Raw genomic sequence first — 23,991 nt, forward strand, 5'->3', positions numbered from 1 at the left:
TGTACGCGCGTTCTATTTCGATTGTTATTTTTCTTTTTTAGGGTCGTTCGAACCTTGATGTTTGGTGTTTTTTTCGTAAGTCTCGGTAGTGGTTCCCTACGCATAACAAATTAAGCGCTTACTTATTCTAATTAAACTTTCCGGTCCCAAGTTGTGCCTATTGCTGCGGACTGCCTAGCGGGTTACCGGAGCTCCGGCTCGAAAGGCAAGAATGGGGTGGTTTTTAGTCAGTAAGAGTCTGTCACTCCCTCTCGCCTCGTCTAATACTGGAGAAGTTATTGGATGATTTTTCCCCTCATAAAAAAGCTGTACAAAAATGATAATGTAAAATTCTAGATGGCTATTATTAACTGAGAATAAAAAAAAATGCTCATCATAATACGAGTACCTCTCGCTTGACAGCAGTGATTATTCTCTACTAACAAGACAGTCTTGATGCTTTCAAGGATTTAGGCAGAAGTCACACAGAGTGTTGCATGCGCAAGAGCATTAAACAGGCAATCAACAGACAGTTAAGTGTTGCAGTGTACATTAGCTGTAGTGATAGTTATATGCCTAGAAGGTCGAAGCGTGGTAAAGCTCTAAAATCTAATAATCTCTTTATTGCTTAATCTCACGCTTTTATAAAGTGGGCTGACCAACGGATATGTTTTTACTTTGATCCAATTATGCAATGGTCGGATATTAACGTGTGAACGTGTGAAGTTTATTTTGTGTTACGTTTACTTTGTTTTCAGTTTTATCTGCTGAGACTTTTTCCTGTGTTGGTGTAGTTTCTGAGTATTGGGCTTTGTTCCTTTTAAGGGTTCGATAGTCTTCTTGGTAATTTTCCTGAGTGCCTTGCGATTAGTACCTTTAGTACATGTTTGCTTTACGTTTAAAGTAATCGAAACGAGATTGCGTTCGGCGCTGTGATTGGTTGGTTAATTAGAGCTGGCCAATCAGTGTGCGTGTGTTCTCTACGAAAGTTATGTTTCGGTTTGCGCCGACAAGGAAAATTGACTTTATAGATATTCTATTTTATATTACAGCGGAATAAACACCAATAAGCTACTATTGTACGTGACTATTAAGTTCATAAGGAAGACATTTTTTCCTAGGTGTCTATTGAGTCGTTCGTTGCAATATCTGCACCAAAATTTCTAATGTCGTTTGGCTGAGTCAATGGAACGAGGTCGCATTCAAGGCTGGGTCGTGGCTGAGTCGAGGCAAATGGTGCACACGAGGTTGCTTCGAGGCTCCGCACTGGTGGACTTTCCTCATTCACCACCCACTTCCGTAACACTAATTGTAGACCATTGTTATGCTCGGCTAGCCCTAGTTCCACACGTCCTTTTCTAAATATGGTCATCATTATTTTATTTTCGGTTTTCCCCTTAACATCATCCTTTTTCCTTGTCTTACATTATTGAATGTCTTCACAGCAGTTTCTTTAACGATCTCGTGTAGGCACGTTCCAGTAACAACGTACTTGAGAGGCTAACCGGATTAATAAAACTGTTACTTTCTGTTCACTTTCATAAACACTGAGCTCTAATTACTTGCAGCCTTAATTGCATTATAAAACTTTCATCTCATTTGTGTTGACAAACATTTTTTTACTATGTAGCGCTATTTACTATGGCCAAATGAGATCTCATTATTAGCAGTAATGACGCTGTTGAAACTCCATTGTCTTCAGTAGTTGGTTAGTCTCTTGTTGACACAAGATGGTGCTTTGTTTGTTTCGCGGCAATTATTCTTAATCGCGATGTAGTAGTCTGAGCAATGCGCCTACGTCGCGTGCCGATGCGCACGCGCTTCATCGCATGCATGCACTGCAGTCGCTTTCTATCCTCAATATCGCTACATTATGGCTGCAATTATAATATTTACCACAGAATAACGATTTTATTTTAACTATTTTGTCATTGTAGTTTATGAAAGTAACAAAGTTCCAACACGTGTTCTTTGCGAATGAAATACCGGACAAAGATGTCGGGTTTCAAGTAAGTCATGCGTGCAATGCATTCACCAATTACGTTGGTATTCAAACGTTGCCAATTACAACACGATTTACATTTATGGTAAGTTTAAGTACGCTTTTGTCTATTTAAAGTGTCATTTCTCCGCCCACGGCAATGAAAGTCGTCCTGTTTGACCTACGACCGACGCATGGGCAACCAGAAGCCGCGTACTCTAAAAGAATTCATGTCCATTGTTCACCTAACATTATATAACATGTATGTCATTCATAGTTTGCTTTGTGTTAAGTTGCGGCTCTAAATGATGTTGCAATTTTTACGAAGAATTTGTATTGTAGAATGTAGCAAGAGTTGAACAAACACGGACTACTTAAAATTATTTCTACATTAACTATAGGATTCTTAGAAACAGTTACGGCACTAGTTTACAAATGCGGTATAGAAATCAATTGATTTAAAGTTTGCAACTTGTACAATTGTACATAGATCTATTTCTAATCATAATAATATATTTCGATATTTAGTTTACCAAACTCGATTTCTTGATTCACAACACTAGAGTATTGCATATTATTGCACGTCACTAGATCTGCGAGCTGACATGACAGTTGACAGGTCGGTGACAGTCCAATTTGCCGCGCTTTTGGTTTTCCGCCATAACCATGTGACTATGAATTATGGTAATTGTAGACCAAATACTAACATTATTTGGTGCTATTGCAGTTTTACAATTATACTCCTCGTTGCCCGAGTGCTGCCTCGTTGGCCGAGTGGTTGCAAATGCGACTGCCGGGCAAGGGGTGTCGGGTTCGATTCCCGGGTCGTGCAAATTATTACTGGGCTTTTTTCGGTATTTCCAAAATTTCTCAGCAGTAGCACGGAGTTTGGAAATGTGCCCGGTATATGGCAATAGGCTCACCATCTATTACATGGGACTTACAAAATAAATTGTGAAAAGTGGGTGTACGTTGTACAGTGGCATTTTATACTATAAATGATTTATGTGTAATATCAAGCATCTTCATTCCATGCAACGTTCTATGCACAAGCTTACGGCCATCGGTTATGTGTGCCGTCGATTGCAACAACGAATATTGCGTTAACTCTGGTTACAGCATGTATTCGATCCTCCAACTGTTTCCGCTTGTTTTTTTTTACTTTATGAGTGTAGCCATTTTAGAAAGACGTAGGTAAGTATTTGTTGCATGGTGGCTTACTTACTTAGTTTTTTAATGATAGTCGAAGTTTACTTTTGATATAAGCCGGTAAAGGAGCAGACGGATCATCCGATGGTAATCAACTGCCGCCACCCATGGACACCCGAAACATCAACAAACTTTTGAGGGTTAGGAACCCAAGAGTTGTTGAGGAATCGGGAAGATTAGGATGGGAGGCAATTAGGCCTCCGGTAACTTCACTCACAACACGCAAGCGTTGTTTGACATCGGTTTTCTGTAAGGCCGTGGTATCAATCCAGTCACGATTAGTAGAAAAATCAAGTCAATATCAACGACATTTTAAACAAAGACCTACGCTTAATCTTCCTAATCCTCTTTGTCCTACGAATACCAAAGGACTAAAGCGACAAAAACAGGGAAAGTCACATTCGTTAATTGCCTAAATGTCTTTCATCATTGTAACTAATTGTGGCCGAGATTACTTGAGTGTTAAGAAGACATTGACCCGACCGATGTGTCAACTATTCTCCCATAACATTAATTATTTTATTTTGTTTCAAAAACGCAATGTCATATTTCACTTACACCATTAACTTTGTCAAGGTATTTTTTCTGTAATCTCTAAAAAAGAAGATGGTTTGTCTCTTTCTAACGTTTTGCCTGTTTTTATAAAACAAAAGCAGTCGACGGTAACAGTATTGTGTGACTAATTAACACAGCAATGGTACCTGGTTTAACTTAAGTTTAACATAAACGTGTCTGCCAATTTCGTTTCAGGTTTTTACCTGATTTTAACTGTAAATAGAGTTGGTGACACTTTCTTAAACCGTACCTATTAAGTAGGTGTCTAATTTTAGTTTTTTGCATTCCTGTTGACGTTTATCTACTTAGATAATTCCAGAAAATACCACGTGCTAATGGTGGTTAGTACGTTTACTTCGTCCGCTTTCCAGTGGAATAAAAAGTATCCTATCATCCAAGTCAACTTATACCTTGTCTGTATACCAAATTTCATCAAAATCCGTTCAGTGGTTTCAGCGTGATTGACGGAAAACCCTATAAGTAGGACAAACCGGTTAATATGCTAAAATATTAATGTTATAAGTTTCTTAAACACCTATAGTGTTACTTCAGGTACGGGTACCTGTATTGTCCAGGAAGATAGTGTCGGTGGGAGGTTTAATAAGCGTTGTCGCAAGCCGTACGACAATCGACGGCGGCGGTGCAATGTAGTGATGTAACCGAGCGCTGGTCGCTTAATCGCTCACTTTTGTTACCTGCCAACCACAATGTGTCTTTAAACGTTTCGTACTGTACTCTATATTGTCACCATGTATAAAAAAAAACAGACCTCGATAATTCTTGTAATAGTTTCGCTTTAGGTTGTTGACCGTGAAGCTTGGACGGGGTTGAAAAAAAACGTGTTTCTTTTTTTTTGCGCGCGCATTTTTTTTTCATCAAGGCATTTTTGAAGAGTTGTTCTTTAGTTTATGAGGCTATCGGAATGGTGGCCGCGTTACAACCAGCCTTATAGAAGCTTGTATTTCTACTTACTAGTATTTTTTTTTTGTTGAAGACAAGTTTAAGGCACGTTGATCACGTTTTAAGTCATGCTAAATTGAGGTGGTCGAACACAAGCCGAGTCTGGTTATTTGTAGTGCTTCATTTGTTTTTGAAGACAAACTGTATAGTCTTTTTTTGCAAATTACGTATTTTCTGTATAAAAATACAGTACGAAAGGACTCGATGCTGTTGATATTAAGTAATTCAATTAACGCAAATTATACTGGTTTTGATTTAAAAAGACACAAGTACTGCTTATTAATGTCTAGGTACTCCTTTTTGCATAATTTATGTAAGCCAATTTGAGTCTTGCAACTCCACAAATACGGAGTATTTTACGACTGTAGAATGCACAGGAACTTTGTGGAAAAACCTAGTTTAATTGGACATTGAATCATCGATAACCAAAGTTTAACACAAGTGATTTACACGGCAAATTAAATCGCATAATAATTCAGGAAACCGATCACATGCTAGCTGTATCTACCGTTCACAGTGTGGCCTTTAGATTTGGTATAAATTAACTTTTAAACGAAATATTGCCTAGCAGGCTTGACAGCTTAATTTGAAGCGAAATTTGCATTGAAAATTGCTTAAGATACGATTGAACGTAAGTAGGAATTGATGTGACGTGGCGTGTCTTGTTGGGTCAGTAAAGTTACCGGAGGCCCAAATAACAATCTTCTCAATTCCCAATTCCCCAAAAACCCTTAATGTCTGTTAAGTCTTTGACTGTCAATAGAAAACTGTTAAAGGCAAATCCTCCGTTTAGGTCGGTCACCGGTGGCCACTTTTAAGCACCTAGAACCCTTAGTATGAGTTTGCTTATTAGGCAAAGTTATCGTAAACGTAAAGCTAACTAGTACTGAAGGTACTTTGTACACGTGAGTGAATCCTAGCATGAGTTCATACATTTATTAAGAACAATAAAAGCAGAAGATTATGGGGTCTACGGTGTTTCTCTCCTCGTGCCATTTTTTATAACCACGAGATTATTTTTAATTGAGAAAACGTGAATGTAATTATGTGAAGCTATAAAATTAATTTTCAATCAATGTCAGTACTTTATTCAGATTATTTGTGGACTGGTTTATATAATTGTAATACCTACTTTATGAAGAGGCCTTGAAATTGTATATGATACATAAATTATATGTCGTTTAGCAGGAATGATGCTATATTCAATATATTAATATTATATTATCTTGACACGTTTACTTTTACTTACTTATGGTGAATTAAAACTATGAACCGGTTTGGAGATATCCGCAGCTTAAATAATCATTATGTTAAGTATTAATTTAATATTTATTTTTCTATTAACATAATGCTTTGTGTACGTTCCAATTGCTTGAAAATTTAATCGACTATGACTGTCAATATTATAAATTGGTATTTGATTTTCAATTAATTAGCTAACTAGAGGTAAAATTTCAAAGTAATTTCTAGACCATAATAAAAACGAACTTCTTTTGTATCCAAAAACAACGTCACACCTTTTATCCCCGAAGGAGTAGTAGGCAGAGTTGCACATTTAATGCCACTATACAATGTACCCCCAATTTTCACCATTTGTGTTATAAGTCCCATGTAATAGGAGCCTATTGCCATATACTGAGTACAATTCCAGACTCCGTGCTACCACTAAGAAATTTAAAAAAAACCGAAAAAAGCCCCGTATTATTTTGCCCGACCCTTGAATCAAACCCGCGACCTTCTACCCTACGACAACTTGACCAACGAGGCAGTATACAAAAAACAATGAACAAAAATGCAAAAAAAGAAAAATGAAAATTTCCGCCATTTTGATAACCGTTGTTCTCAATAACATCTAAAGTGACCTGAAATACATTTATAGTTTAAAATAGCATGTTTTTATTGTTGCGTGGTGTATGAAAAATATGATTGGACATACCTACATTGATAGGCTATCTAAATTGGATCAGTCATTGTTTCGAACGGAGATCGCATGTTTATCTGACGACGATCGAAGTGTAAGCAAGCGTGAAATTGTACTGTGTTATATGTACTACATGTTTTGTATATAATACCTATACATACGTGACCGTATACATGTAAATGTCATTTATTTTTTTATATAGGTAGATATATCTCGAAATTTCATGAATATACAAAATACATCTAACTTTTGAATGACAGATAATGCACAAAATACAAACTACTGAGGGGGAAAAAATCATCCAATGACTTCTACCGTTTTGAGTACAATATAAACTATTGGATGTTGGAAACTGAACTTAACTTGAGTTAATGAAAGTTTATTAAGAAATAAACTATGAAGTACGTATGAAGCCATGGGTAAAGCCTAGCTATAAAAAATAAATTTAAACAGGAAATTGAGATATAAATGAGCCTATACCCATCAAAAATGACTCAGCGGGGGTCATTGCCGTGAACTCTGATTCTATGCCCTTTTCTGAAGCCTGTTTAAAATTCTTACAAAGTTCATATAATCAGGTACTTTATTATAAACCATTAATGATGACATTTTGATAGAAAATTATAGGACACCAGTATCCTTAGTACAAGTTTGCTTGACAACGAAAACGTAACGATAGCGCGTTCGGCGTTCTGATTGGCCGTCGTGAATTAACCAACCAATCAGAGCGCGTACGCGCCCTCGTTTCGATTACTTTATAGGATACTTTATACTCGTACTAAGGGCACTGGTGACAATTTTCATATAAATTCTCATAATAAATTGTGATAATGAAATGTCATGGAAATTAGGTAGGTTGAGCTGCGGACAACGTAAAAGGTTACCGGGGCTCCGGCTCAAAGCAGGAGAAGGAACGGGGTGGTTTTTAGTCAGTAAGAGTCTGACACTCCCTCCCGCCTCACCCAAGGCGGGAGAAGTCATTGGATGATTTACCCCCTCAAAAAAAAAAAAAAAAAAAAAAGGTAGGTGCTGTATACGAACTTTAACCAACGATTAACTTTTACGTGTTTATATTCTTTTTATATGATAATCGAAAGGCGTCGGCCTTCAAAATGCTGACGTTGTTGATATACTGATTGCGAGTTTATATGAAAAGTTATGGAGAAGTAATTACTTCCTTTAGTCCAAGCTTCCGTATAGTATATTGGTATCTGGCTAGTTATGCCTCCTTAGTACCAAGATGTCCGGTTTACCTTCATTCGTCTATTGAGACAATTGCAATGCGGTTGAACGAGATGAGGAAAGATAAAAATATCACGTATTAGGAAAGACATAAAGTAGATAATATAATACATTTTCTATTCAGGGTGCGATGTTGTGATGAATTTTTATGTCAAAAAAATACGAGTATAATAATTGTAGATTGGCATTTATAAAAAAACCGCAGTTTTATAATTGTTTGGAAAATTTCCAGTAAACGGTTTTAAATTGGTTATTTTTTATTGTGGATGTTTCTTTTTTTCTATCATGCCGATGGTTGGAAGCAATAAGCAATGACTGAATTGCACTGCAATGCACTGAATAAAAAGTGCCCTCGGATACCCTCGATTATTTGTAGCTAATACGTGTTGAAATTATGTAGATCATAATTTATTAAGTCATTTTTTTTTAAATTAATTTTGTGTTTTACAACTCCGATATTTTACTCTGTTAGTTTTGATCGATAATCTGTGTCGATTTTTACCTCGATCGCTTCGCCATCGATTACTTTTCACCAGATTTCCATTAACGTCAGTATTTTAAGAGATGACAGAGCGTTTTTACTTACTTCTAGGATATAGTTTGATACTTAAACTGAGTTCTGTATTTGATGAGATCATATGTAGACAATCCTAGTCCTAGTGTCACATAGGTTAGGTGGAATGGAGCAGAGGACTAAACCGACCTGAAGATTAATCTATACATATAATAAAATCGTAGAAAAGTGCTGTCTGTACATTGAAAATAAAAATAAAAAAAATAGCAGGGGTTATTATTATGTCGATGTCGAACCCAAAAATGTAATTAACTTTTTTTTGTCTGTTTGTCTGTTTGTCTGTTTGTCGGTTTGTCTGTTTGTCTGTTCGTCTGTGCGCGCTAATCTCAGAAACGGCTGATCCGAGTTGGATGCGGTTTTCACGAATATATTGTGGGATGCTTAAATTTACATTTAGTGTTTGTTTCATGTCAATCGGTTCATAAATAAAAAAGTTATGTCAAATTAAAGAATCACGTCGAACATTCTATGCTTATACCATTAATCTCCGCAACTATTTGACGGATTTGGTTGAAATTTGGTACAGATATAGTTTAGAACCTTAGAAAGGACATAGACATATTTTTATTTCAAAAATCAAAAAATAAAAATAAGAAATAAATTATTTATAAATAATTCTATGTCGATCGTTACACGACTTCGGTTCATGTTATTGTTTTAATTTATCGAAAAAAAGTAAATAAATAGTAAAAAGGTATGAAAAAAATAATATCAATATAATAAAACATTTAGTACAAAGAAAATGCTCTAACGGAGTATAGATAATTCTATGTCGATCGTTACACGACTTCGGTTCATGTTATTGTTTTAATTCATCGAAAAAAGTAAATAAATAGTAAAAAGGTATGAAAAAAATAATATCAATATAATTAAACTTTTAGTACAAAGAAAATGCCCGAACGGAGTATAAATAAATAATCCAAGTTGTCTTTATCCTCGATAGATGGCGTTTTTTTTTTTTTTTTGAGGGGGAAAATCATCCAATGACTTTTCTCGCCTTGGGCGAGGCGAGAGGGAGTGTCAGACTCTTACTGACTAAAAACCACCCCGTTCCTTTTCCTGCCTTTCGAGCCGGAGCCCCGGTAAACCCGCTAGGTTGTCCGCAGCTCCGGATTAGGCATCAGCCCTACTGGGCCCCATCTGTCGCGGTCTGATGGCTCTTTGAGGCGCGCGCGGAACGCGACGCGCCGCACGCACGGGTCTGGTTCTGGTCGGGCGGCGAACTACCCTTGCTCGCCGTCCGCAGGCCCGCACTTACGGTGGCCGGAGATCGTCGCGCGATCCCCGACGCCCGGAGTGTCTCTCGCGACGGCTGGGGCGTGAGGAGGTTCGTTCTCTCACGCGCCCCGCCTCCTCCTTAGCTAGCATGACTGCTTCGCAGAAGGAGGAGACGGCATCCCAGTCCCCCTCGCTCCGCACCATGGCTTGTACCAATGCCGGACGCGAGAGGTCGCCGTCGCCGACTACATCCCTGAGGACACGGCGGTGCTCAGCCCATGCAGGGCACAGCGCCACCGTATGTTCCACTGTGTCCTCAGGACGGTCCTCGCAGTGATGACACCCGGGCATTTCCTCCCGCCCAATCAGAAACAGGAACCTACCGAAACTTCCATGTCCGGTAAGCACCTGCGTCAGGCGGTAGGTGAGGACGCCGTGGCGTCTCTCAAGCCACTCCTCAAAGAGGGGACTTATCGCTGCAATGACAGCGAGCCCATTTACCGATAGCTAGGTACCTATCAGAAAGTGCTTAGAAAATACTAATCAATTGTTATAAATTCGTAATTCGTAGCTTTCTTTAGTTTTAAGTTAGTTTAAGTCCGTTTTTAAACTATTTTTTCAATGCCCTAAGTGAGTATACATCTATTAAATTCAAACGCAGAGCTCATTATGTTGATTTTTGAAGAGTTCCCTGGAATATCTTCCACATCTCATTTTTGAAGAGATCCCGCGAGATCGGGAACTATGTGGTTAAAACCAAAAATTTGCCGGAAGTCACTATTCCACGCGAACGAAGTCGCGGGCAAAAGCTAGTTAACAAATAAATGAATGAACGAAGTTTTTAATCTCATTGAGAAATCATGTAAATTCAATTATGGTATATGTTAATGAGACATATGTATTTTATTTGGTGATTGAATTATTCAATTACCTGTGCTATAAGGATATTACATATATTTGGTTTTTTAAATTAAGGTGTGTTATAGTTTCCGCATTCTTGGAACATTTATTACAAATAATAATTACGACACGTGCGAATTTGTCTGTTTATTTACAAATATAAAATTATAATATTATAGTTCCCTATAACTTCCTTGACGGTTTCGGTCTAGTAGTGGTAATGTGGCAACATATGACAGATGACAGAAGTTGTACATAGACGATCGACAGATGCCATCAAGAAGAAAAAAGACGACCAAATCATTGGATGACGTCATAAATCGTCGATGTCATGGCACATATGAAGTTTACATATGAATTAATATGGATAGAAAATCTCTATGACTAAGAGTTGGGCAGAAAGCCCGCTAAAGACGATCAGTTTGCATAGCCAGAGTATCCTCCTTTTGTTAGACAACTTTACGCTCTGTTCCCTAATGTAAGGATGACATAATCAGACACGTAGAAATAAGAATGAAATATTCTATGACATAGTTCTACGTTTCAAAGTAAATTTTGTACAATTTAAAGTTATAAATTTTGTACAGTTGTAACTTGAACTTTAGCCTATACTAAAAAAAGTTTTGTCAATATTTAGCTCTGCCTAGACATAAATATTATGTATAAAACTTTTTTCTACCAGTTAGCAGTTTTACAATAGTTATCATAATTCATTTTTCTTATGTAAACTTGTCGTATCAATAAAACATAATGTAATACGTTGTAAATATTTATGACTTCGCGGATTTATTTATTTAATTTTATGGTTTTTTTTATTAACAATGTTATATATGAGAGAACCGGCTCTGTTATATACTTGCCAACAATATGTATATAAAACTGGTTGGTGACAGGTGTCATTTTAACACATCACGTGTGTAAGTTTTTTTTATCAAATGATTAAAAATTATTATAATTCCCTTCGTCTTTAAAGTCGTAAATTATAGTTCATAAGTTAGCTGTTGACCGCGACTTCGTCCGCGTATAATAATTACTTCTGACAGGATTTTAGTATTTAATTTTTTTCCTAATATAAAATATTTTTTCTAAAATTAAAGTAGCCTAAGTTACTCCTTAGTATATTAGCTACCTACCAATAAAAGTCCCATCAAAATCGGTCCATCCATTTCAGAGATAAGCCAGAACAAACCAGCCTTTCGTTAGCAGTGTCCTTATCCACTTATGCGTGTGATGTGTAAGAAGTTTTATGTAGGTTGCGATATATGGATGTCTACAATAGTTTTCACTATTCGCCTTTTCCTAAATACAAATCTATTGAATTTAGCTGACCTAGGTATCAAACCAGACGATTAATGCTCTGACATTTTTAGACCAAAGATACAATCCAAAATTACCAAAATAATAAATATTTGAATTTCGAAATAATTGATTCGAAACAATAGAGATACGAGTACGTTATATAATTAAAAAAGGAATCACCCATAAACAATGCAGTCTGGGATGAGAATGCGAAGATTTTGAATGTATTAAACAATAGATTACATAAATACTGAAGATATTACCTAACTGTGCGAGTCACTATTAAATGTACCACTAGTACGACACACTTGTATTGCAAGACAAGTAAATGGAAAAGAATTTCCATTATGTATGTATGTAAAAGAAAAAAGAATATACTATTATGTGGTTCTACGCGGATACAAGAGATTAGTCGATTGCTACATTCGATTGTGGACCTCTATAGATAAACAGCTCGTTAAGCTACCCAAAACTGTCTTTGTTTGAACAAATTTTGAACTCTATTCTATTTGTAATAGAACTTAAAGTCGGTTGAAGGTATTTGACAGTATTTCTCATTTATTTTTAAATTAAAACCACTCGTATTGATTCTTTTATTGCAACTTCGAGGATGTAAATACTGGCAGGCGTAAACATCTTCGGAAAAATGTTTCTTTATTTTTGTTATTGTGAGTTCAAAAACCGAATTTGGAATGCCGTACAGATTCAGCGTGAGTTTGAATTTCCAAATTCAAGTTCTGGAACCAGTTCTTTTAAAATCTGCATTATGTTTAAAATGAATGGATACTAACAGTCAGTTGCAGGAACGATCATTAAATTTTTAAAGTGACTTTAAATATTAATGAAGCTTTAAAGTGTTGCACAAAGAAGTATTTCTATCTCATTTTAATGCCGGATTAACTTTAATTAAAGAAACGTCAAATCGGGACTTTAGCCTATTTTTTACGTTGCACAAAACGTCATTAGCGCTAAAGGAGCATTAAATTGACAGTTTGGGGCTATAATTTTTAATGCCTAGTCAAACATCCATTAAACTTGTTATTAAACTCTCAATTCTTTTGTAAATAGTGCTAGTAATATTTTTTTACTTTATTACAGTATTATTTATAATGTCCCTTTCAAGCCTATCATCTTTATTCACTCCTTCCACGACGACGTCGTGTACCAGATAGGATTCATTTATTTGAAAAACATGACGGAGAAGAGTTTCGTGTGAGATACAGGATTTCTAAAGCTTTACGCATTTGCGAGATACTCAATTTAGAAACTGAAACTCGAAGAAATAAAGCTATTGATGGCCTCACATAGTTATTGATACTAGTGGCCGCCTAGTGGTCGAAATTCGACCATATACGATTTAATTTACAATACCACTTAACATACGTTCAAGGATAATTTTTATTTAACGAATTGCTATTCGTTTTGTAAAATTCAAATTAATATATTCCGGCGCATCATGAATAACCAAACCTCTTCATTATATTAACCTCCTTCAATGAGAAACCTCTTTTCATTTCTTTTTCTTTTAATATCATCGCAATGTCTGTCAATTTGACGTTTTGTCAAATACGAAAGGGGAAGGTGGGGGAATTAGGAACACTTAACTTAAAAGGCAAAAAACAGTATTTTCTCTTAAAAAAGGAATCAACTTTTATTACTTAAAAACATTATTTATCTGTCTGCTTATAACGGAAAAAATATTTTTTCATTTCATGACACATATCACACACGTAACTTTTGCTGGTCTCTCTGGAAGTGCATTGCACATGTGCCCAAAGCTTTATCGTGGTTATGTGAATCTGATATTTGAACTGGTGGTGTCTGGTTCAGTCTGGCTGCATCAACGTCACGCCTCATCTAAAAAAATTGTATTGTAATAAAAATATAAAAACAAATTGTAAATATGAACGTTCCCAATTACCCGCCACCCACCGTTCCTAATTACCGGCAGTCGATAATTTGAATAAAACTGGTCGCGACCTTCGATAGCATTATAAGTGAATTCTATAACACGTAAAATTTTAAAACGGATTATCCATGAAATAAACTTACGAAATATGGTGTCATTGTACTCAAAAATATGACATTTGCATCTAATGTATGAAAACACAAAATTTATAACAAAAATGCAATAAAAACATTTTGACTCACCGTGTCAAGATGCGTGCATCCTCCAGTTCCCACTGTCGCTTGCGCACTTAGGGGCGGGGGAAGCATACCTCGAATAGCCGCGAGACGGGATACGGGGAGGGGAAGTGGGACTTATCAACGTGTTCCCAATTACCCTACCTTCCCCTACTATGCATGGTAGTGTGCGTAATGTTTTATTTATTGATTTATTTATTTATTGATTATTAATGTACTTTATAAGCATTATTTATGTAAAATATTAGCGTTCTGCACTTCTCCTACACATAAACTATAAGTGTACCAAATTTTATGCTCCTACGTCCGCGCAATTTTCGTCATATAGATGTTTGTGATTCTTCGCTACTGGATCTGCCGAAGATCAGCTTCCTGCCAAACATAGGCCTTCCTTAGGTATTTCCATATCATGCTCGGGGAATAGGTGTATTAATAGATGTATATACCTTGTTCTTTATAGAGACTGGGTAAATGCTAAAGAAGTGTTAACTATTAAGTACTTATTTTTAAGAGTAAATAAAACGACTTATCTTGTTTTAAATTAATTTATTTTATTATATATTTATTTTACTAAAATACCAAGCCACCGTCACCTGGGGGTAATTCGTACTTCCTCTGTGGGTGCAATATTATACCATTCTTTGGTTAATTCTTTGCTTAAAACGTTAGAATAAGGGCGATGCATACTGCCTGAACCAGCCTGTGTTGCATCAGATACCATGGTTAATGAATAATACTGAAAATTCTTTCTACAAAAGGAAAACTCGAGACGAGTCCAATTCTCAATTAATCACAACAATAACAAACACCTGAAAGCTACATTAAATCTTCTCTCTTACAAACGGTGTTACGATACCAATGAAATATAATTCAACACCACATTAAAGCAATTGATAATATTTTTATCGTAAAAAAATAGGATTTTTCCTAAATACAGAGATGACAGAAACGCTCATGATGACATTATTGACAACTAGGGCTGGTCAATGGTCATCTAGGATTTTATTCCCGCGAACCAAAAAGGTTGATACCTATTTTAAATCGGAACACATAATTGAATCGGTTCAGGGAATTAGAAGAAAATTAGATATTTATATGTATTCCACTATTAAGACACCACAAAATACATTTAATAGTAGCTAATTAAAATAACACATATACCTAATATATTAAATATAGAGATATTTAATCAAATACAAAATATAGATATAGGTATTACGTAAAAAATGTGATTAGCTCTGGAAAAACTCATAACTAAGTCTTAGTTTACAAGTAACTAAGTAGTAACAAATGGTATTGTATTGATTTTTATAGTGTCCTTTAACTACATGAAATAAATCGAGTCACGATCGATAAATCGTTATTTTAAAAAATCGGTTTCTTTCGAAGCGGGATTCGCATCCTTCCATCCTTAATGACAATTTACATTCAATCAGTTCCACAGAGTATACAAATACTACGTAATCAGTTCATTCAAAATATGTGTTTTAACTTGCAACACTTTTTAATGTCGTCTTTAGTTAAAGTCCCATTAAAGGGACCCGCAACAGTTTTGTGCAACGTCTTTAAATTTAATGGAATATTAGCGATAATGACGGATTATCTAATGTCGATTTTAAAGACAGTTTTCTGCAACTGACTGTAACTCGGTTGTTTATTTAAAAATACTTGCGTTAAAAGTGACAGTGACATACTCGTAATGATTTTTAGTTCAATATGAGCCTGTAAACTCTTAATTATAATAAAAATTAGTTAGGCAATTGCATTACAATAAAAGTCGAGATTTGGTTGTTTAGTCGATACCCAAAATAAAAATATTAGATCTAATATGGATTCCTACTTCTTTCTTAAAGAAAATGTAGGCTTCTATAAATACGTAATTAATATACAAAATACTCCAGTTAGACTGAACATTGAAATCACAGTGACAGCCAGACGAACGGACACTCTGATCTTATTTCGCTCGTTATTGAGAAATTCTAACGCTCACTATGTTGCAAACGAGTCATTTACAAACTCACAACGTGTTGCTTTATTTGTATTATTATAATATTCCGTTGCTAATATCTTACAGAGAAATAATAACGAAGAACGATTGTCATATTGCATCGTTACCTAAGTGCATTGGATTTCCTAGCGCCAACGATGGCGTCAACGGCAACGTATTTTAACAAAATTGAACAAGTTCCTAAATTAGGCATTCTCTTTTTTATAATAACTATCGTGAGACGTACTAAATTAACTAAAAATCACGGTTTACTCACGTAAATTAATGGATAGTAAGCTGCGCGACGTCTCCGCGTCTGCGCACAAGAGTCCCCGGTGACTCGAAACAAGTAGAGCTTTTCTCCATTAATTTACGTGAGTAAACCGTGATTTTTAGTTTTTTTTTTTTTGGTAAAAGGAAGAACAAAATGTGTAGAGGTAAGTATGTATGGATACCTGTTACTCTTCCATACTAAATCTCCTGAACTGATTCTGTATGGATCAATGTACAATACAATACATATAAAAATTCTACATAGACAATAATTTTATTATAGCAGCGCGACAGTCGCCACATCGTGTTTTGCGGAATGCTGCTCATGAATATGAGCCTCTAGCATGGCTTGAAATTAATCGTAACGAGTAACGTGAGTGAGCCGTTACCATAATAATTATAATCTTCATAGAATCATATATCACTCTAGTATCACGTAAAATATCGGTTACTTTGTACAACCATCTAAACTAAAACCGATTCACTTTTAAAAGAAGAAATTGCATAAGATCGCAGCTCTGTATAAATATAACCTTAATAGTTTAAACAGTCATTTTTATTTCGAAGATGTTATGTAAGGTTTTCGCAATCAGATTTTTAATTCGACCGATGCGATAGTCGAGTCAAAGATTAATAGACAGTTAGGTTACTTTAGTTGCATTTTTTTTATTTTTATTTTGAATTCAGATTAAGATATTTTACACAATTTTTTTCTTCAATAACCCACTTAAAACCGGTTAGGTATGTGCTAAAATTCCGAACAGTAATCGTGGGGTGAACGGCGCAAAAACAACATTTTTTGTAACTCAACTACTATCCCTTATCACCAGTCAAGCTTGGGGACTGTAGCAAAACCTTTCTAAGATCGGAACCTTCAGTCAGTAGTAAAACTTAACAGACCGCTCAAATCTGAAAAATACTATGCTGAAAACCGCATCCCAATTGGTGCCGTCATATGCGAGATAAACGCGCATATACTTACATGCAGGTCAAACTGAGAAACTCCTTTTTTAAATAGTTGAAAAACTAGCTATATGGGCTGAATAGGTCATAACTATTAAATTGGGAAAGTATTAAACCTGCCCTAAGATGGAACAATATAAGGATAAGCATTGTTTATTACTTAGTATCTATCTGTCATATCACAATGATTCACACTCATGATGACACTACAAGACACTTTTTTGCATACCCCAATAATGAAGAGTCCGTATTGAATAAAAAATCAATGCATCTACAGTATGTTATGAAATGTAATCCCAGTCACTTGACCAGATTATAAAAGTTCAACCACAGATACATTTACAAAACATATGAGACTGTTTTTAAAAAAAGAACGACGATATACCCTATTTTTACCTTTACGATATTCTTTGCATAAAAAGGAGTTTATTCCAAGAAAACTGGTGAAGTAACATTTTGTGTGTCAGCCTCGTTGGCCGAGTGGTTGCAAGTACGACTGCAGGGCAAGAGGTCTCGGGTTTAATTTCAAGGTCGGGCGAAGTATTGCTGGGCTTTTTTCGGATTTTCGAAATTTTCTCAGCACCAAGTCTGGAAATGTGCCCGGTATATGGCAATAGCCTTACCACCTATTATATGGGACATAAATTGTGAAAAGTCAGTGTACGTTTTACCCCTTCGGGGATTAAAGGCGTACCAATACATATGGTAAAAAGCCATTTTGTGTAGGTACGAAGGCGGTTTCTCTCGAAATCACAACATCAACCTTGATACATGCAGTTGAAGTTTTCGAAACGATCAGGTGCGCGTGTTAGTTCTTAACTAACCAATCAGAATTTATGCAAGAGGACGTGACATGGGCACTGATCATGATGTATTGTTCCTTTAATTGTATGGGACATTACAAACCATAAACGTCTTAGTTTATTAAGTGCTACGTGTTACGTATCGCCCATTAAGAAACCGGGACTTGTTTACTGAAACACTTTTTTTGACCTCAATGTGTTTGTGGTGTTCGACCTCCTAAAATAATGTATCGATTTTGATGCAGTTTTTATTGGTGAATAGGTTTTATGTGATGTTAAGATTCTGTTTTATTGATCAATAAAATTTCGTGTTGCAATTTTCCAATAACGGAAATTTGCTACTTAATAGAGATTTTTTTTCAATGTTATCAAACAGTTTATGTTTTTTTTTTAGTTTTTAATTATTCTCCTCAGAGGATATTCGTTCAACTATTTACGGGTTGTTCAATTGGTTTCATCACGTCATGCAAGACTGTTTTATTTGCTGAATTTCGCGCTTCAGTGAATCTGCCTATGTTTAGAGTTGGTCGGGTCGCACAATGAAACAATAATAAAATAGGTGTAGACATGACATGCTTAATGAGGTAGTCACGGAGACTACATCCAAGTATTTGAAAAAGGAAGTCTTTTTTCATCTCATTATTTATGGTATAAATAAAAAACGAACTTAATCGGCCAGCATTTTTATTTAACAGATAAAAAATGTCACACATAAGAAACTTTTTGTGTTTAATATTCAAAGATTTATTAACACCTAATTATTTTAACGTCCATGAATATTTTTTTTTCTAAATTAACATCAAATGTAACGAATGTAGTCGATTTGAAATACGTAGAGAATGTTTGTGGCCAACAAAAGTTACACGCACGTGTGACAAAAATATTAATGAATTACCAATGTTAATCCGCGATTTTACATTAAAATACCATGAGAAAACACCGCCGTCAATGTAGCTATAGTTAAAATTTAAACATGGAAGATTTATGTGTTTTAAATACAGTATTGTAATTTCCAATACAATTTGGGAACATAAATAAACCCAATGATCGAGGAGGTGCGTGAGTTGGATTGATAAAATAAGTTTTATTCAATTTATTCGATTAATTCGGCAAACTCGGATCAAGGATTTAAATGTTAGACGTAGGAGCATTGAGAAGATATATGATACATAGCTAATTGTACATACATGGATTATCGAAGGATCGGCCTCAAAGAGAATACAAAAATATGCCATCCGTCACTCGTGAGACAGTTTACAGCCAATCTATATTCAAAATTACTTCTATATTTAAACTAGCCATTAGTCGTAATCTGCATTGAATTTATGATATAACAATACGAAGAAGTATCAGGGCCGGTCACTTAATTTTTTTTTTTTATTTACAATTCTCAATTTAAACGTTAGAAAAACTTTTGGTTTCGATTCGAGAATTTACACCGGGGAATCCCTACATGCAATCGTATGAAAAACCTACCCTCGCACCTGTGTCTATTTTATAAAGTCACCTGTGTCACAAATTTAACAATTCAGCCAATAGCGTCTCTAATTTCTACACAATAGAGTCCTTTATTGCTTTTTTTGTTACACTTTTGCACTTGGTCCGAATCGACAGATAAGTTGGCACTATATTTTAAAATGGCCGGTACCTGCTGAACAAAAGGATTTCTTTTTTCAAATTTAAGGGTGGCACCGGATCACGTGGTTACCTGCGACTGACCGATGTTTTTTTTTGTTTTTTGCCTTTTGGCAAGCAAAGTCTTAAATTTACTCAAAAAAAAAAAAAAATCCTCGGAGCTTATTTTGGGATCGGAGAAAAATAGCATGTTGCTCTTGCACAAAATAAACTTCAGAAGCATTAAATTTCAATTTCTACATTGTATGCAATATTTTCAAGATCAAGGTACCACAAACGATACATTGAAAAACGAATAGGAAAAACAACGTAAATCAATAAATCACGTCGCTAGAAATATGTATTTTTCTTTCTTACACACTGAATCAATATAAAAAATGTTTCTGACAATGTTACAAACATAAATAACGGTACGGTATACCTTGTATTTCCAAAAAAACAAACGATGTTTGTTCAAAGTTTATTATAATGAAGCGATGTAACGATGAACTTCACATATTTTTTCGAACTACAAAGTCGTTTATCAAAAAACCAGCCAGCATTAACAACAACCATAAGTTACAAGCTGAGAAAAATAGTTTCATTACAACGCATTTTATAACTGGCAATAAAGAAAAAGAAAATTATTAAGAAAAAAAAATACCTACACGACTTTTTAAAAGTGGAACGCTATGGTTGCTATTCTTTTTTTTTGCGGATTTGTTCACACGTTCATAGCATCACCTACTTTCTCTATGATCTAACTGATGGGATAAAACTACACTGCGCGATCTCAGATGTCATATCTAGTTTCCACCTGTGTTACGTATCTCATACACAATCAGGAACAACGTGTTTTTTGCTAAAATGGCGGCTCGATGGACCGATCCAGTGAGATAATTGAGACATTTGTTGATGCTTAAGACTATAGCTGAGAAAAAAACGCGTAAATAAAGCTTGTTATATAATTTTAGCGTTTTCGCAGTTCACTGTTATATACCGGTAGTTTTATGAAGAAAATAAGTGTTTAACTTAATTGAACATTATTCTGTAGTCAATAAAACGGTGGAGAGTGAAAGTTTTTGTATAAAATATTAACAAATTCTCTTTTGAAATATTTACTTAAGTCGCAACCATTCTTTGTAAAAGTATTAAAAATAACTTGTCATTGTGTTTTTTTAAACGAACGTCCACAGGTGGTCAAATTTTTACAGTTGTATAAGATTTTGCAAGAAATTATTGTGTAGTCTCCACTCCAATCATGTTCCACATTATGTACTATGCACGTGACTGACTTTACAGTCAGCACAAGAATTTGGTATACAAGTAAGAAAATTTAGATTTATTCAGTCAGTAGAAAGACAGCATCAATTGGTTGACTACTGAGCCGACTTATGTATACAATACATTTGGCTGACTGTACCTGACTTTTTTTATAATAACTATCGTGAGACATAACAAATTAACTAAAAATCATTGCCTCACGTATTATTAATGGAGAAAACTCTACTAGTTTCGAGTGACAGAGGGACTCTTCATCATGAGCAGCGTGCGCAGACGCGGCGACGTCGCAACAGTACCAGACTTGCAAACTATTTTTTTTAACAAGAAAATAATGTCTAAAAATACTTCAAGTTAGTACTCCATTACTTGTATCATACTCTAAGTGATATGTCTGAGAATTTCTCAAGCGCTTTCCCTGGATATCAATTACGGTGCACTTGAGAAAATTGACGTTGATAGATGGGATATGAGAATATTTATTAGATCAATACAGTTTCTATTTTCCCACGTTTCGTTTAGATATCTTTGTATAAATAGGTTTGAGAAGGAAAATCTTCAATAGATGTCTATTTAATAATAATACTCGTAGTTACTTGCTGTGGATTTTATTTCTAGCTTCTGTGTATTTTAACAGATCTAGCCACATTATCCTTATCGTATAATAACTTATTTAAAGACATTAATATGTATTTAAATACATAATGATTGCTTGCAATACCACACTTCACACTAACTAACACTATTATAAATGTGACAGTTGTTTAGATGTTTGTCCGTTAATCACGCTGAAACTACTGAACGAATTTTGATCAAATTTGGTATACAGACAGAGTATGAGCTGACTCGGGTGATATGATACTTTTTATGTCACAGAAACGCGGGTGAAGCCGCTGGCAGAAGATAGTATGATAATAATAATTAGTAGTCCTAAAGATTAACAAAGTCTTTTTTAAAACTAACTTTTATCAGTAGGAGATCCTTTCACACCCAATTTGAAGAATAATATGAAAAATGGTATAAAATGTGGTATTTTCCTATCATTAACAAATTGTAAGAAGTGAATGTTCAACCAATTACACAAGACACATAAACATTATGTTGGTTTAATGGGCAAATTTGCGCACCCTACATATGAACTAAAGCATAAAGTCGGTGGCATTCTTTGTCAAAGACTTAGTTACTCAGCAGCCCATACAATGCTATAATAATGTATTTTGTTATACAAATGTATTGGACATCAAAGGAAAGTATCAAAGCATGACCAATCAACAATGATTCAAATGAATCAGGCTATTAAATAATCACCTACCATTAGACTTACTTCATTGCATAATGACAATTTTATAATGTTTTCTTGTTATTTGTTTGGTAAATTAGATTTTTATACTTTGTCGATGAGTAATATACCTACTTAATTTAAATTTATTTTTAACCGACTTCAAAAAAAAAGGTTTCCTTTGTATGACTTGTATGTATGTTTGTGCGCGATTATCTCGTCTTTGCCCAAACCGATTTTGATGCGGTTGTTAGCATAGTATTTTTTGAAGAAATTATAGAAGGTTTTATGAATATTAGGTATCTGACTTCAAAGAAACGGAGCCAATAAAGAAAATTGAAGACGGTTCCCTTTTTTTTAAAAAAAAGGGATATTTGTATCAACAAGATCAGATCGGACGAATCGATATAAAAAGTATATATAAAATGACATCTGGCGCATCCTGACTAGCAAATTTTTTATTGTTGGTCTACGTGACAATTTAGTAGCAAAAAATTAAGTGACAAAGTGACTGACCACTGAGGGCTTGTTAACAAAAAAAAAAATACACAATAATATTATAAATAAAATATCAACGGAAAAAGGTGTCTTCAAGAGGCTGAACATTTATCTAATCTACTAGATTTATAAATACGGACCAAACGCTAGAATTCCAGCTATGTCAATATGAGTTTAAATTATCAGCAGCAGGACATTATTAAATTTTATGGATTATAATAGTTAATTTTAGTTGAGGTAGGAACTGTCCACAAAATACGTGCGAGAAAGTCCGATTTAAACCGGACACTCTGACGACGTATGTTGCAAATAGGTAGCCGCAAAACGAAACTGCACTTGCAATAATTTTCCTCGACACCGTCGCTGTTGCCGCAACAACTTAAAATAACAAAACAACGAAAATTACCTTGAATTTGTAAAGGGTTGCTCCTTAACAAAAATAAATCCTTCACACAAAAATTTGTTCCAAAACACTTGTTTATTATTTGCACTTAAATAATCACTGAACAGTTTCAATCGATTCACCTCACTTCATTCGAATACATTTTTACAAGTTGAATATCGAAAATGGCTCGTTTGAAAGTAGCGGTCGTGTTGCGCGGGCGCGGCTTGCGTCAGTCGCGATAGAGCGCGAAGTGGTGGCGCGCGAGTACCCCACTACGCCGTCGACTGCGCTGTTGAAACAGTCTCAGATAAGGACCACCTCCACTTACCGCTTCCCGCTGCGCCCTAATCCTTTATGAGACGGGAGAGGAGTCTATGAACTTTGTCACACAATTTTTTTGTCGTATCATTGTCAGTGGAATTCTACGTATTCTCTTGATTCTTTCGAAATGCATTACGTTACCTGATCCATTATGGTGACGATTTACTAAAGTGGTCCTGATTGTGGGAGTCCAAACATGAGTTTCGTCAAAAAGTTCTTTGTGATCTAATCTATGGACATTTTACGAGCAGAAGAAATTACTGAATTGAATTGGGAAACTTTTGTCTATTAATAGATATTCTTGAATACGTTGTACGTGATCAAGAGGCCATGTAATAGGAACTAGATACTTCTCCTTTGTGAGATGTTTCCTCTAGTGTTGTCATACGGGCTTTTGAGTGCAAGCCCTCAGTTTTATGTGATTATTATGCAGGGTTAATGAGGTGCTTCATAATATGTCCCTTTTTAAATTACTTTGATGGGCTTTCGAGATTAAAATGCCAATGCACTTAAACAATCAGTTTTAGGCACAAATTATTTATAAAAAGGGGTTTTATATAATCCCTTAAAAGCAGGTTTTGGATTGGATTTTTCAAAATTACTT

At 35.2% G+C, this 23,991-nt stretch overlaps 1 protein-coding gene across 1 annotated transcript in view; it reads right to left on the reverse strand.

Annotated features, from left to right (window-relative positions):
• Positions 1 to 23,412, reverse strand: part of LOC118266705 (patched domain-containing protein 3) — a 50,337-nt gene extending 26,925 nt beyond the window's left edge. The window contains exon 1 of the mRNA XM_035580204.2: positions 23,088 to 23,412. The gene's annotated coding sequence lies outside the window, so the exon portion shown is untranslated. The remainder of the gene's footprint in view (positions 1 to 23,087) is intronic.
• Between the last annotated feature and the right edge of the window lie 579 nt (positions 23,413 to 23,991).

Source organism: Spodoptera frugiperda, chromosome 23 (genome assembly GCF_023101765.2).
Source record: "Spodoptera frugiperda isolate SF20-4 chromosome 23, AGI-APGP_CSIRO_Sfru_2.0, whole genome shotgun sequence".
In the NCBI taxonomy this organism is placed as follows: Eukaryota; Metazoa; Arthropoda; class Insecta; order Lepidoptera; family Noctuidae; genus Spodoptera; species Spodoptera frugiperda.